Source organism: Callorhinus ursinus, unplaced genomic scaffold (genome assembly GCF_003265705.2).
Source record: "Callorhinus ursinus isolate GAN/ISIS: 27379988/994484 unplaced genomic scaffold, GSC_fseal_2.0 scaffold47, whole genome shotgun sequence".
Taxonomy (NCBI): Eukaryota; Metazoa; Chordata; class Mammalia; order Carnivora; family Otariidae; genus Callorhinus; species Callorhinus ursinus.
Window position 1 is genome coordinate 1395861 of NW_027397109.1, and position 16271 is coordinate 1412131.

Consider the following 16271-nt stretch of genomic DNA (forward strand, 5'->3'; position numbering starts at 1 on the left):
GAGAGTTGGTGTGGGAAGATATGGTGGCTGGCTGGAGCTTCGACAGAATGCTTCAACGGAGGAGTGAAACGAGATAAGATCCAAAGAGTTTGTACAGTTTTAATGACAAAGACATGTGAGCGGGATCTTTTAAGTGAGGGCTTTAAAACCTGAAGAATCTCAAGAGGAGAGAAAAAGTTCAACTTCCTGGCCATGAACCGTAATAAAACTACAAATATGAGAAAAGGGAAGAAAAGTTCAAGCAGCAAGAAGTAGGTGGGACTAGAAGCCCTACTCTGGGGGACAAGGCACAGCCATGAGCCATTAGTAGAGACAGGAGAACTCTCTGCCATTCTCCTCTCCTTTTTTTTTTTTTTTTTTTGAAAGAGAACTTTCCACTCTGTCTCCCTCCTACTTATGTCAGCCTGGTTTACTGAGAGTCCTTCTGGACATCCTTCATCCCAGAAGTTTCCTTTTATAAATGGTATCTCTACAAATCTCCATGTTAATCACAAAGTCACACTTAGCCACATCACATATCCTTAAATAATCTTTGTTGGTTCCTTGGGTGCATAGCCATTGCTGTATTTTTCTTTTTTGATATACTTTATATTTAATTAACACCCACACTTCAAATATCCCTTCATTCTGAGTTTAGGCTGTCACGATGTCCGCCATAGATTTTCTGCTGTAACCTCCATCTCTTGGAGCCCATCCATCCAGTCTTTCTTACACATCAATGCTAGATTAGTTTGTTTCTTCTAAGACATACTTTAAGACATAATAATTGAATTTTAAAGCTGGCAAAGATCTTGGACACCTACTCAATTATTTTTTAAATGGTCTTCCTTAGAATACTGGTTGCTATAAATATTCTGCACAAAAATGTACCCCCAAAAAGCTTGGGACTTGCTTCAATCAAGAACTTCCCTTTGAGATTCACAATTGGTATTTGCACACTAATGGCCAACAAGTCCTCCAGTAAAGAAGCCAGCTGAACTTTGTATAATTCAAAGTGACTCCCAAATATGCTGGCTCACATTCTGTGGAGGATATTGCTTGAGTCCCATCACCTCATTTTCCAGATATTCTCAGACCAGGTGAGCTTAAGAAGCTCAACGTAGCCTTTCCTGACCAGGCCCATTACAGAAAAGTGTGAGGTCCCTTTTCATATACTTTCTCACAGCTCCTAGTGTTTGTCCCTTGGACCACCTTTTCACTTTAAATTATTTACTCAATCACTTAAAATAATTCATTCTACATTTGCTCTCCCTGGTGAAGTCCAATCTATTATGAGGGCAGAGGCCATACTTCTTTTATCCACTACTCTCTTTAGTGCTTAACATACATCTGGCACATAGTAGGTGCTCTGTAATTTTGACTGACTGTGTGATCAATGGTATTCTGATGAGTTTGTGGGCAGGGTCTGTGTTATACTCAGCGGCTCCTCCAAATTTGTATAATTATGGCATAACCTTCTTCATCCAATTTGGATGGATTAGTTTTAGGAGGTGACCTTTCATGTTCTGAGTGCTACATAAGCTGATAGAGTACTCAGCCTGAAGAAGCCTTGTGAAACAGGGACGCCTGGGTGGCTCAGTTAAGCATTCGACTCTTGATCTCAGCTCAGATCTTGATCTCTGGGTCATGAATTTGAGCCTCAGATTTGAGCTCCATGCCCACGTCCCTGCTTAAAAAAAAAAGAAGAAGAAGAAGAAGAAGAAGTAGTAAAAGAAGATATCGTGTGAAATGGCCATATTAGTTATGGGGAGACAGAGCCACATCACATACAGGCTGGGAGGAGACCATGGCTGAATTCTTATGTCCTCATAAGATTGTCTAATAAACAAAGGAATGCACAAGGCAACAAAGACCCATGAACCACCCCCAGCTCCACCTGACTTGGTAGTGACTCCAAGAGGTCATGTTGAAGAATAAGTATAATTTGTACTGAGTGCATTTTTATTCTCCTGTTGAACCTCCTGTTAGATCACAGTGTTCCAATTGTACACCTCACCTGGCACAATATTGTCAGCCTTCCAAGATTTTAGATAGATGTCTGACTCTTCCCATTCTTTTTTTTTACCTCCACTTCCCCAAATCCATAACCCTGAGTCCTATTCACTTCTTGCCCTTGTGGTCCCCTTCAGTTCATTCCTTTTAGCTATGGGAGCAATGGCATTTGTGGTATAACAGGAAGATCCCGGGACCTAGAGTCTAAGAAAACAAACAAACAAACAAACAAAAAAAAAAACAGTAGGAGTCCAGAAGTCTCAGTTCTTCCTCTTAGAAACCTTGTGGGAGTGAACAAGGCATCTGCAATTCTGAGCAGCTGCTTCTTTTTACTAACATGTTCATGGTGAAATCTGCCTTGCACAAATCTTAAAACTCTTGAGGGAAAGTGCTTTGTTAACCCCAAAGCCCTCTGTGTATCAGAGTTTTACAAAATTGTCCCTTAAAACTATAATCTGTGGCCCAATATATTTGAGAAAAAACAGATACTATATCCTTCTTGCAGATATTGATAGTGCCCATAAAGAATTAGAGGCTGAGGGGCACCTGGGTAGCTCAGCCGGTTAAGCGTCTGCCTTCAGCTCAGGTCATGATCCCAGGATCCTGGGATCAAGTCCCACATTGGGCTCCCTGTTCAGTGGGGAGTCTGCTTCTCCCTCTCCTTCTGCTACTCCCCCCGCTTGTGCTCTCTCTTTCTGTCAAATAAATAAAATCTTTAAAAAAAAAGAATTAGAGACTGAAAATTCTTGCAGCAAATAAATCTGCTTGATCCAGAGATTCCCCCAAGAAATCTTATTACAAATCCTTTCTGTTTGTTTGTTAATATAATCACATCAACAACTGACGCACACTAGTGTTCCACACAACACACTTTGGAAAATGTTGCCCGAGGCCAGTGTAAGGTGATATCATTGATAATGGGCTATGCTTCCCAGAAACCTGTTTTTGTTTTGTTTTATTTTATTTTAAGGGACCCTTACTTCTTGAACTAATTTGAGTGAGATGCAGTGGGATTATCAGGTACTTTGGCAAAGGAGGAATTTGGGATCAGAGAACCTTCTGGCAACAGGAGAAGGAAGACAGCTGATGCTTTGTCTTGCATGAAAAGCCAGTCCTGTGGAGGCCAACACAAGTCTGTTGGCTCCTTTCCATCACCACCGTGCAGTTCAGGCTCTCATTCTCTCTCCCACAGACTAATTTAACAGCCTCCTAACCAGCCTGTGTCATCTATCTTACTGTTGGCTGTTGCAGGCCATCCTTACAAAACATATCTTTACCATAACAATCCAGAAATCCCACCTTTGAGTCTTTATCCAAAAGAATTGAAATCAGGATCTCAAGGAGATGTTTTCACTCCCACATTCATTGCAGAATTTTTAACAATAGCTACAATGGGGTGCCTGGGTGGCTCAGTCGGTTGAGCTTCTGACTCTTGATTTCAGCTCAGGTCATGATCTCAGGGTTGTGAGATCGGTCCCCATGTCTGGCTCTGCACTTAGCCGAGTCTGCTTCTCTCCCTCTGTCCCTCCCCGTGCTGTTTTCCTCTCTCTCAAATAAATAAATAAATCTTAAAACAAACAAAACAATAGCTACAATGTGGAAACAACCTAAATGCCCACCAACAGGTGAATGGATAAAATAAATGTTGTGTGTATGTACAGGAAATATTATTCAACCTTAAAAAGGAAGAGAATTCTGCTGTTTGTAACAACATGGATGAACTTGAGAACATACTGTCAAGCAAAATAAGCCGGTCACAGAAGGACAAATATTGCTTGATTCCACTTGTATGAGGTATCTAAAATAATCAAACACACAAAAACAGAAATAGAATGATGGTTACCTGGGGCTGCAGGGAGAGGGAAATGGGAAGTTGCTCTTCAACAGGTATAAAATTTCAGGTATGCAAGAGGATCAAGTTCTAGAGATCTGCTGTATGACTTTGCGCCTTTAGTTCAAACTACAGTACTTATATTTAAACATTTGTTAAAAGGGTAGATCTCATGTTAAATATTCTTACCATAATAAAAAGAAAATCAGCCTTGGCCCTTGTTTGCATGAGAATCCAATTTGGCTTTTCTTGTTTTTGTTTTTATTTTTGTTTTGTTTTATTTTAATGAGATGAAGTCTAAACTCCTTAGCAAAGAATCCTTGACCTTTCACCATCTGATTGTAACCCATCTTACCAACTTCATCTCTGATCTGATCAAGACTATACCTTACCTATTCTGAACATTGACAGTTCCCTGAATGTGACACACCTGTCCACGTTGCCAGACCTTTGCACACATCTGCCCAGAATGCACTACATCAAGTTTTTTTTTTGGCACATGCCTTCAAAACCTGTTGTCAATATTCACTCATCTGTGACTGCTCCAGGCCGTTAACTTCTCTCTTTGTAGTCATTAGGCTTATTACTACATTGACTATAGGTGATGTTATATATCAACCCTTAGCATTGAGATGTTGATTCACTTTAGAGTTCGTCTTCGTCTGCTCAGGCTGCCATAACAAAATGTCATAGATGGAGTGGCTTAATTGACAGAGATTTATTTTCTCACAGATCTGGAAGTCCCCAATCATGGAGTCAGTATGGTCAGGTTCTTAGTGAGGGCCATCTTCCTGGCCTGCAGACCCCTGACTTCTTTCTGTGTCTCCACATAGTGGAGAAAAGAAGCTTTGGTGTCTCTTTCTCTTCTTATAATATCACTAATCCCATCAGGAGGGCTCCTCCACCAAGACCTCATCTAAACCCAGTTACCTCTCACAGACCCCACCTCATGACACCATCCCATTGGGGGTTAGGCCTATAACATCTAAATCTGGGGGAGACACAAACATTCAGTCCATAACAGAGTTAGTCGTTTGTGTTTCCTAAGTGTGCGGCAGACAGCAAGTAGATGACATGTGTTAGGCACTTAGTAAATTTTCATGGATAAATACATGGCCAAGCCAACCAACCAACCTAATTCTAATGAAGAAGGGGAAGTGGTGAATTACTTCAAGAGAGTCACACAGAGAAGATGAAGTTGTCTCTATCAGCCCAGGAGACAGAAGCAAGAAGTATTAAGTTAGCAAAGAAACCCATCTAGGGGTCTGGAGCAGAAGGAAGTCAGAGCAGAAATGTGTCTCTCCTAAGTGCCAGAAGCAAATGACACAAAATGACTTTACTGGACATCTTGGATTTATCTGTTCTGTGTGGTTAATATATCATTTTTGCCTTTATATACTTTTGGAATCTCAGTGTAAATATGTTTGGCCTTCTCTGACTTAAAAGGAAAAATAAAAGGATGTTAGGCAGCTGGGCAACAACGTTTTCAAAGAAAATTCCCTAGCATTTCAGTCTTGGGACTACAATATGCTAAGTTTATCTAATTGATTAATTCTGTTAAAAGAGTCCTTTGGGTTTGATAATTTCAAAAGAAACAAGAAATATATTCCTTTAAAATCATTGCACATAGGCGCCTGGGTGGCTCAGTTATTAAGCGTCTGCCTTCGGCTCAGGTCATGATCCCAGAGTCCTGGGATCGAGCCCCGCATCAGGCTCCCTGCTCCACGGGAAGCCTGCTTCTCCTTCTCTCACTCCCCCTGCTTGTATTCCCTCTCTTGCTGTCTCTCTCTCTGTGTCAAATAAATAATTAAAAATGTTTAAAATCATTGCACAAATTGCATCTCCTCAGGTCACTATGGGATACGGGTTCAATCCTGTTCATTTAATACATGTTAGTTGAGTGTCTACAATATGGCACGCTCATAGGTACTGGGTTCAGGGCAATGAGCAAAGTCAATGCTAAAGAATGAGCTGTTTGTCTCTGGGCAACTCAGGAGATAGTCTCTACCAATTAAAGAGGCTGATGCCTATTTGTTACTTCCTTAAATGGCTGAAGGAGCTGTTGACTGCTGGCTGCTTTGCTCAGGAAACCACCATATTTGCAAATACGAATGCATATTTACATTCTGATGAATAATGAAGGTTATTTATTGCATGTGTTTGAAATAATGGTTGATTTTGGAGTGTTGTTCATAAAACCTGCATCAAAAAGTGTGTTATGGCCTGACGTTTTCATTGCAGTTCAAGTAAAATAGTCCTTGGAAATTGTCTTTCTACCAAATTGCAATCATAAAGGCAAGGGTTCAGACTGGGAGAATCACTTCATATTGTGAACTTCTGGATAATATATAACATAAAGAGTTTAATTGAATCATTCACTTGGGTTTTTGCCCAGAAAAGTGGGAATTTAAATGCTGATACAGCTTCAGCTTCCAATGACACCAGTCAGCACTCCTTAGATTAGATGTAAATAATCCTATTTGTGGATACGCAATACGATAGGAGTATGCTTGTCTGTAAACTTGCTAGCAAAGGTAATTAAATAATTCCATCATGTCTTAATACATGCGAAAAAAAGTCACTGACCTCAAAGTAAGATTTGATATGTATTTTCCTCTGGCTACTAGAAGAAAACACTGAATTTTTAGCAACCTTTATCTTACTTTGGAACTGCAGAAGCAAGATAAAAAGCACATGCGCTCCTGAGTGTGCACGCACACGCGAACACACACACACACACACACACACACACACACACACACAGAGCTCAGAAGTTACCATGGCAACATTAATATCTGCTCCTGACCCATGTTTGGAGAAGTTTGTCACAAACACAGTCCAACCTGACTGGACCTTGTGATTCTTCTTTCCTGGGATTAGAAACTTGAATTTGGTTCAAATTCTACATTTTAAAGTTCATCTTGATTTAAATTCTGAATTTCTCAAGTCCTGTTCCTGAGCCCCAGCCTTATCTCAGTGTTCATAGGAAAATAAATCAGCTACAGTGTCACTTAGAACGTTGTAATCCAGTGAACACACAACAGGAATGAAATGCATCTCAAAATAGAGGTTGTTCCAACAAAGTTGCTTTGGGGGGGAGCTTGTTTAGAAAGAACTCTCCTCGATATGTATAAAATAGGGCCTTGTTCATGTGGTTAGAAATGGAATCAATTTATAGACAAAATATTTTATGGAAAGAAAGGAAGATGTTGATTGGAGCACTCTTTCTCCGGAAATCCATTTCCCTGGATCATAAGGACAGTGATATTAATCAGTGTATTTTGGCATCAATTTAGATCCTCATTCTTGATTCTTCACCTTCATTATGATTATTCCTTCTCAGCCTCTGTTTTTGCTTCCTCATTCATTCATTGTTTGAATGTTGGGGATACCAAGGGCACCATCCCTGGTCTGTTTCCCCCCTTAATGGGTGTTCTTATCCCAAGTGATATTAGTCACTGAAAAGCCTACAATCTGCAACCATCCACATCACTCATAACTGTGTCTCCAGCAAGACCTCCTTTCAAACTTCACTCTGTTTCTAAGTTTATTGTCTCCATCTGATTTTTTAACCAGCACTCACCATTGCTTTCCTCAAGTCAACTTCTCCATGTCAGTCAGTTGCTCCTCATTCTTTTTGATATTTAGACTTCCATATTTAAAGTTATATGACTCATTCTCTTCACCTCCAGGTTTTCCTTTTCGTGCAGTATCAGTCTTTTTTGTCCTACTTCACTAACATGTCTAGAAATGTCACCCCTTCCATGTCCTCGATGCTGCCTTTAGTCTTTCCCTCATCATCACTCTCAGGGGCTTTTTCAAAGGATTTCTTTTTCTTTCTTTTTTTTTAAGATTTTTATTTGTTTATTTGTCAGAGAGAGAGAGAGAGCACAAGCAGGAGCAGTGGCAAGCAGAAGAAGAAGCAGGCTCCCCACTGAGCAAGAAGCCCGAAGCAGGACTTGATCCCAGGACCCTAGGATCATGACCTGAGCCAAAGACACACTTAACTGACTGAGGCACCCAGGCGTCCCTCAGAGGATTTCTGAGATGGATTTCCTGCTCCCTCCCCCATACCGTTCTCTACACTGGCCCAAATAATCTCTAGAATAAAATTTGTACTATGCTGAGAATTTTTCCATGACCCTCCCATTGTGGGCACCACGAGGGCCATTGCCTTGGTCATTTTGCCGTTTCTTAACTCTCCCCTACTCTGGGCCATGTGCTTCTCCTGCGCCCTTCCTTTCTCCATGTCTTAGATCAGGAGTCTTGAATTGCAGTGTCTCCTGGGTACTTAAGCAGGTGTAGGCTGATATGAAGTCATGGGGGAATATGATAAGCTAGAGACTGTGTGTGCAATCCCAAACAATTAAATATCATTTTAAAAACACTGCTAGGCATCAAACTCCTCTGTGGGCTAGATGCTGTCTTTGGGAGGCTGTCATAACCTCTGCTTGTGCTCTGGCCACACTCAAAGGTTTACATCCTGTGAATGAACTAGGCTCTCTGGAAGCTCTGGGCATTTTCATGCACATTCTTTGCTGGATATCTATAAAGGTGAAATCTTCCTCCTGAAGAAGGCTATCTCTCTCTCCATTTCCTGTAACTAATTTCATCAATGAAGGAGGCCACCCAATCTCTTCCCCACCTAGTGCTTCTAAGTCCATCTGTGTCCTGCCTCTCTGGGGCTTTAACTTTGCTGGAATAGATGGGCCAAAGTGGTTAAGGTGGTGTACAGTCTCTTTCTAAACTTGCAAATAACAACAATCAAGTTTAACATTTGTATGGCGCGTGATGTCTTCCTAAGCACCGTCACACATTCTTCTGGAAAGAAGAACTTTAAGAGGCATGAAGAGAGCAAGAGGGAAGTGAAGAAAACATTTGCAGGCAGTGGGCAGAGGACTGTGCTGTTGGTATAACAATAGCAAAAAAAGAACAAATTAAACCATCATTTTATCTTATAGAGGTCTCTAGAATCACTTCCAACTTTCAAAAATGTGAATGATCACCCAGAATCTACTTTATGGATTGACTACAGGTACAATGTGCCCTAAATTTGTTTTTCAAAAGCACATACCAAGTTTTTTTTTTTTAATTATAGCCATATCATGCTTCTATGAAGGTTTCATATTTGAATTTATGGAATTGTTATATTGAAATGGAATTGTGTTACACCTTTAAATCTCAAGTGGCTACTAATATTTTATTAAATACAGCTGCCACTAGGCAATAAAAATCTCCAAGGGGCCAAAAAAAAAAAAAAGTGCGGTGTTTTTCATATCTGCTTTCTTCTTGCAGAAGCCATATGCTAGTAATACGTATATGCTGTCTGGCGTTCAATATACACTCCAGCTCTGTATATAGTTAGCCTAGAGCATTACACACCACCTGCATAATTTCAAAACACTGAACACTAGATGTCACAAAACAAAACCCTGTGCTGTGCTCTCGAGCACAAATGCATTTACAGTTGGTTAATGAGATATACAGAAAGCTGCTGGAAAGCCAAAGAAGTTAATTTCATTATACAAGTTTAGGAAATAATGGTGGACTTTTGAGGACAGATATTCTGCAGCCATAATTAGCTTTAAGATAAATCCATTTGGTATGCATTTGGTTTTTCATTAGGACATGCATTTTTCCTCCCATGTGCAGTGTTTGAAAGGTTTACATTACATAAAATTAGGGTTGTATAAACTGTGTGCTTCATCTCTTTTTCTAATGTGATTGTGCCTTCCCCAGAACACAGTAGCCTAAATGAGAGCCCCCATTGTATGCCATGCACGTCAATAAATACAGAACATGAATGTGAATCAATATTGTGTTAGTATTGGGATTAAGCAAGCTATTTTCTCCTCCTATTTTTTTTTCTTTGGGGGAGATGAATATGAGTAAATAAAATGAGTGTTTGTCTGAAACTGTGTTGGGGGATTAGGCTTTGTGTTTTCCTTTGGAGGAGCAGCATGCCAACTGGCAGGCCCTGGCTAGCTACCTGGGCCAAGCCTAGAAAACGAGATGCTCACCCTTGTAGCAGCCAGGACTGCTGCTTTGAAGGACGCAGGGAGGCGGGCCTCGTCCAGCCCAGAAAAACCAGGTGCTTCTTCTGTAGCAGCAAAGGTTATGCTTCATAGGACTTTGTTTTCTCTCCGCAAATTAAAGGACAATTTATGAGTGTCTAGACAGGAATTAATCGGAATAATATTGGCTGCTTTTGACCCGAGAGTGCTATTACAATAAAGCATATACAACACAAATATAGGACAAAATCATTTATATAGCCTATTATCATGCCAGCATCCAGAGGCACCTTACAATAATAAAATGATTTACAAAAGAAAACACTAACAAAAACATATCTCTGATGATGAATGGCTTTGAAAAGCAAACTTAATCTGTTCCTGAAGTTATAGTTAGAGAGAGAGTCTCTGTAAGTGCTTACAAGATAAGGAGATTTTAAATGATGGCAAAATAATAAAACAGATTGGTGGGGGAGGGGGGCTGCGGATCTAGGACAGAACGAGTTTCTACGATTTATACGAAGTCAGTATGTGAGACTCTTCCAAAATCCCTGGAAGTACTAAACCAAGAGAAAATATGTTCAAATCTAAATGTATTAAATGCCCGTGAAATAGAAACAGAAATTTTGTGCACATACAAAGAGAGAAGAAAAATGCAAGCTTTTTCCATGAAAAAAAATGTTATAAAGTTCAGATATGGAAAAAGTATACAAATGTCTTATTTCTCAGGAAATTAAAAAGAAAACAAACAAAAAACAATGTTCTTGAATTTGCCAGGTAAGGGTAGAAAATATTTGAAGAATTAAACAATTCATAAAAAAAAATTCAATATGTTACCATTCTCCTCTGCCAAAAACAACCTCAGTTGTGATGAATACACCACAACCTGACTTAGTTGTCTACTTTCTGAATTTAGATAGTTTACTGAATGAAAATGAATTTTTAAATTTAATCTGTTTTTCGATTGAATGCAACTTTTTTTCTAAACATGAAGAAAATATGATGTACTGTTTATCATTATTTCTTAAGGAACACCACCTTATTCTACAAAGCTTGGAAAATACAGAATAGTATCAAAAAGAAAGCAAGATTCATACATGATCTCCAATTCCAGAAATAACCACTGCTAATATGTTGATGCATTTTTTTCTTTCCAAAATGGAATTTTTTTCAAAATTAACTCGAAATTAATTCCAGCTTAATTTCAAGCTGGAAGAATGAACTACTCCTATAAAAACTCCTGCCACATCAAGGAGAGGTGAGAACTATGGTATTGGGGCAATTGATTTCCCTTCAATATTTTTTCCTATCCTGATAATTGTTGCGAAACTATTTTAATTGAATTATCTTAGTTTCAATGCTGTCATTTCATTTAGGAAAGAGAGACAAAGCTATCTTTTTTAAAACTCAATTTTAATATTTATATTTATATAAAATTATTAGCTTCAAGGTGTACAATATTTTTCCATTTACATTCTTTTTTTTCTAAAGTAATGTTAACTAATAAATTTAATCACTTATGTACACACACCATATATACTGGTATATATTACTGATATATATATATATATATATACATAATTTATCTTCTTCCTACTTTCCAACTTTAAGAATAGAAACGTTTCTACTCTTCTCTATCTGCTTGCACAAAAAAATTTAAAAAAAAATGGGGCAGGACACAAGAGGTTATATTTCTGGTTTTGTTCTAGCAGCCCAGCCCTGAATGAGCTTAATCAGCTGAGAACATGACTGTAAAGGGTGGGCTCCTGTGTCTAACTCTACTGAGCGATGGCTTTCTGTGACCTGGGGAGTGACACCCTCTGTCTTACTTCAATATGAATTATTTCAGAGGGGTTTGATTGTGAATTGCTAACGGGTTCTAGGGAGAGAAAGATCAAGGCCAAAATCTTCACAAAGAAGATACAATGCAAATAATAATGTGAATACTGTCAGACAAAAGGCTCTTAATTTGGATTTTTCTAAATCATTTGCTGCCTCTTTGCCTCTTAAATTTGTAAATCACACTTAAAGATGGGAGAAAAACTCACCTCTCCACCCACAACACAACTTACCCTCTTCTCACTTATTATGTGATTGCCAAAATCAATTCCACGGGCCCTCTGAATCATCTCGCTTTTTCTTTTCCTATCCCCCCAAAGACATAGACCCAGTTTTAAGGGCAATCGTACTTTATCATATATTTGCTTTTTCTGTGTATTTCTTTACTTATTTTGCCAATCCATGGCTTTTGATGGTGGTGATTACCCACTTGGTCAACTACTTCCTTTTAAGAAAATGAAATAGAAAATGAGCATTCGTATTAGAGATCAGAGGGACAGACTGATCTATCGACTCTCATCATCATCTAAATCTTGATCTGGCCTTTTGAGGACTTTAGGATTACAGATATAAACTCAATGCCAACAGATTGTTGTGGTTTGCTGCTACTCTCAAGAGTCGTGTCAACTGAATTGACTTCCACTACCTCCTACTAACTTGGAAATCCTTTGCTTCTTCTTCCTGCAAACTTGACTAAACTACCTTTCTTAAGTTTCTCAATTATGTTGTGTTCTTTGTTACAGCAGCTTAATCCTACCCTAATACATTTAGGAAATAGACCAGCTTCACAGGGACCCCAAAGAGTAAGGTGAGAAGATAGTCCTAGTGAGAAGCTCTTGGAACTGAACTCCAGTGGGAGCCTGCAATATCTCAAAACTAAAAGGATTTGTCATTCTTTTCTCCCAAAATGGTTCTTTATCTATGATGATTTTTTAAAACATAAGTGTTCATATTTCCCATTCTATGTAATGATTTACTTGGAAGAATTCTGTGTTTGCTTGTTCCTTCTAATGAACTATAAAATATTAGGGTTTCATTTGTTTTCTTTCAACAACAACAAAATGTCCTTTGTAGCTCATCGTAATGAGTTCTCATTCCCTAATATGTCCTGGTGGAGAGAGGAGTTCCTGCCCACCTCAGGCACTTTGTACACTTGCCTGGGATACACTCTAAAGAGGTTCCCAAGAGCACCACAGGGGGTTGAAGAAATCATTCCAGAGCTCACAGCAACCTGGAACTCTTTAGAGGCAACACTGCATAGTGGTTAATGGGTTGGACCCTAGAGTCAGATAGCCTCAAGGTGAATCTTTGGCATTCAATATATCAGCTGTGTGAGCTTGGGCACAGAGTTTAAATGTCTGTGCCTTGGTCTAAAATGGAGATAAGAGATAGCAGCAAATATTGTTAAGATAATTTATCTATACCTAAAGAATTTAGAATTGTGCCTGACCCGGATCTTGGTGCTCAAAAAAATGCTAGCTCTTATTAGTAATTGCACCCCACCTCATACTGGTCTAATTCTTTCTGAGCCACTTTTGAAATGTTTTTTCTTTCTTTTTTTTTTCTTTTGTACAAAGACTGTTCCATCATTTGGAGAAATAAACTCTTTTAGATAAAAGTAACCTGGAATGAGGGGTGCCTGGGTCGCTCAGTTTGTTGAGCATCTGACTCTGGATTTCTACTCAGGTCGTGATCTCAGGGTCCTGAGATACAGCCTCTGTGCTCAGTGGGGAGTCTGCCTGAGATTCTCTCCTTCTTCCTCTGCCCCTTCCCCTGCTCATACTCTCTCTCCCTCTTTGTCTCCCTCTCTCTCAAATGAATAAATAAATCTTAAAAAATAATAATCTGGAATTATTGTCAGACCTACTTAAATTGGGATTTCTGCCCTTTATCCAACATGTGACCTTGAACCCAGGAATTTAGCTCTTGGAATGGAGATTTTCTTATCTTTTCTTATCTGTGGCTCTCTCTCCAAGATTTTCTGAGAAAAAATGAGACAATATACAAAAAGCACCTAGCACTAAATAAATGTTGACTTGAACAAAAATCTGTTTTATCCTTCCCCACGTATGTAAAGTTGGAATGCTGTACTTGTTACATGCACACTTTTTTGAAGTTTGTTCTTGTGTTGGCCTGGGAAATCAACCAAGCGCTACCTACTCAAATTATCTCTAAATTATTGTGATAGACATTACTAGTTGCTCACTCAACAGCCAATACCCACTTCCTCTCCAGCTCATTTTTTCCAGTGCAGTGATATACCCAACCCCAAGCCACTAATAACTGCTTAACTTGATCACAACAATCTTGGTGAATTATCTGGTGTCACTTGCAGCTGGAGGTAGGCAATTACACAGAAAAAAAAAATTGTTAGAGGGCTCCAGGAAAAGATTTTACTCACTGATAAAAGAAAAGGCTCCTTCTGTACTTGGCCTTCACTTTCTGTCTTGAATGCATTTGGGGAGGGTTGAGCCACCTGGATGTGTGGTAGGCATCTTGTAATCAAGAGGCAATACTAGGGGCGCCTGGGTGACTCAGTTGGTTAAGCATCTGACTCTTGATCTCAGCTCAGGTCTTGATCTCAGAGTCGTGAGTTCAAGGCCCACATGGGCTCCATGCTGGGTGTGGAGCTTACTTAAAAAAAAAAAAAAAAAAAAAACGAGGCAATACTGAAGAAGGTAGAGCAAAGTGTTGGAAAGTCCTTAATGTCATTGTGTAGCTGCTGCACTGACTGTGGAACCAGCCCTGTTTCTGAATAGGAAGATAATTAAACTGCTTTAGCCACCATTAACCCATTAACTGGATATGCCGTTAGTTTCAGTTGATACAATTATCTATCTCTAAAGCTCTTATTTGCTCAGTTTTGCTCTCTGGCTTCTTTTATCTGCTGGATAAGTGATGTGTCATGGTATTAGATAGAAAGATAGATGATAGATAGATAGATAGATAGATAGATAGATAAAGAATTCAAAGGAATAAAGAAATGTCAAGATGTTTCCAGAGTCAGATGAGAGACTACATTTCTATAAATAAACCTTAGGCTTCCTAGAGAAAGAGTAAAAAAATTAATAATGGTATCACAATAAAAGCTATCAGTGAGGGGTGCCTGGGTGGCTCAGTCAGTTAAGTGTCTGCCTTCAGCTCAGGTCATGATCCCAAGGTCCTGGGATCGAGTCCTGCATTGGGCTCCTTGCTCAGTGGGGAGTCTGTTTCTCCCTCTCCCTCTGCCCCTCCATCCTGCTCATGCTCACTCTCTCTGTCTCAAATAAATGAATAAAATCTTTAAAACAAAAAAAGCTGTCAGTGATTCCACTTTCTTTCTTGCTAGGCTTGTGACTAAGCCTTTACCTGTATTATTTGTCTTAATCCTTACAACAACTGTAGAGGGAGACATTTTCTGTTCCCACTTGACAGATGAGGAACCTGAGATTTAAAAAATCTAGGTTTCCCAGCCTGTCCTCCAGATTTCACATATCCCCCTTTACCCCTTCATCTTTTTCCGTGTTAGTCCCACCAATCCCTACCTATCCTGCAGTACTGAAGTGAAACATCACTTACTTTCATGACCCCAGGCTAGATCATATTCTTTGTGACCATGAGCTGTGAGCAACTTCGGTATCTCCTTCACGGTCTTCCACACATTTGCTGTCATTTAATTTGCTTGTAATTATCCCCACCTGTTTCTTGGGAGGATTCACCATGTCTACCCTGCTCACTGTAGCCACAGGGTTTGGCTCTAGCCTTGCTTATGACACTAGTCATTCACAACTTTCTTGTGTCCTCAGCACTGTTTAGAATTCTAGAACTTTTGGGGTACCTGTGTGACTCAGTTACGCATCTGATTCTTGATTTCAGCTCCGGTCATGATCTCAGAGTAATGAGATCGAGCCCCACAGTGGGTTCCCTGCTCAGTGGGGAGTCTGCTTGAGTTCTCTCTCTCCCTCTCCCTCTGCCCCCTCCATTTTCTCTCTCTCTCAAATAAATAAATAAATCTTTAAAAAAAAAAGAATTCTAGAATTTTTCACAGCAAGTGAAAAGGAAATTTGAAGGTTCAGACTACCTTGAGAGTGCCTATAACGCTCGATCATTATCCCTCTGGTCACTTGTGTATGCTTCCACACTGTGTCTCTAGCTGTGTCAGTAGGCCACCATGGCTCTATTCTGGGATTCAGTAAGCCAGGTTCTAGTACCCTTCTGAGACACAGCTTCTAACTTGAAGCGATTGCACTCACTGTACCTTAAAAGCCTGGGAGCTCTTCAGATCAGCAGTTCTCCCTACAGAGTTGTGGGGAAGGCTGCAAAATGTTATCCAGTCACCCTTCTGTCCTTCTTTTTAGTAACAGAGTCTCCCTTCCTGAGCTTTAGGTAGCAAATGGCCACCCAGCTAACAACTACATTTCTCAGACTTACCGGTACCTTGTTGTGGCCATGTGCCTGTTCTTGCCAATTGAATGTAAGCAAAATATGATGCACATAGTTCTCTCTTTACCTCCTTGTCCCCACCACTTCACTTGCCTTCTCCCTGTGGGTTGTAACAAAGTCACAGAACTTGTTAGCCAGGTTTTCCAAGCAGTAAGATAGTATTGAAGATGAGC

The 16271-nt window shown here is 39.7% G+C and overlaps 1 long non-coding RNA gene across 2 annotated transcripts in view; it reads right to left on the minus strand.

Annotated features, from left to right (window-relative positions):
• The window catches only part of LOC141370839 (uncharacterized), a 40009-nt gene extending 24605 nt beyond the window's left edge, over positions 1-15404 (minus strand). For both annotated transcript variants that reach the window (XR_012375271.1, XR_012375270.1), the window contains exons 1-2: positions 15231-15404; positions 9844-9962 (exon numbers count right to left, since the gene is read on the minus strand). This is a non-coding gene — a long non-coding RNA (uncharacterized lncRNA). The remainder of the gene's footprint in view (positions 1-9843; positions 9963-15230) is intronic.
• Between the last annotated feature and the right edge of the window lie 867 nt (positions 15405-16271).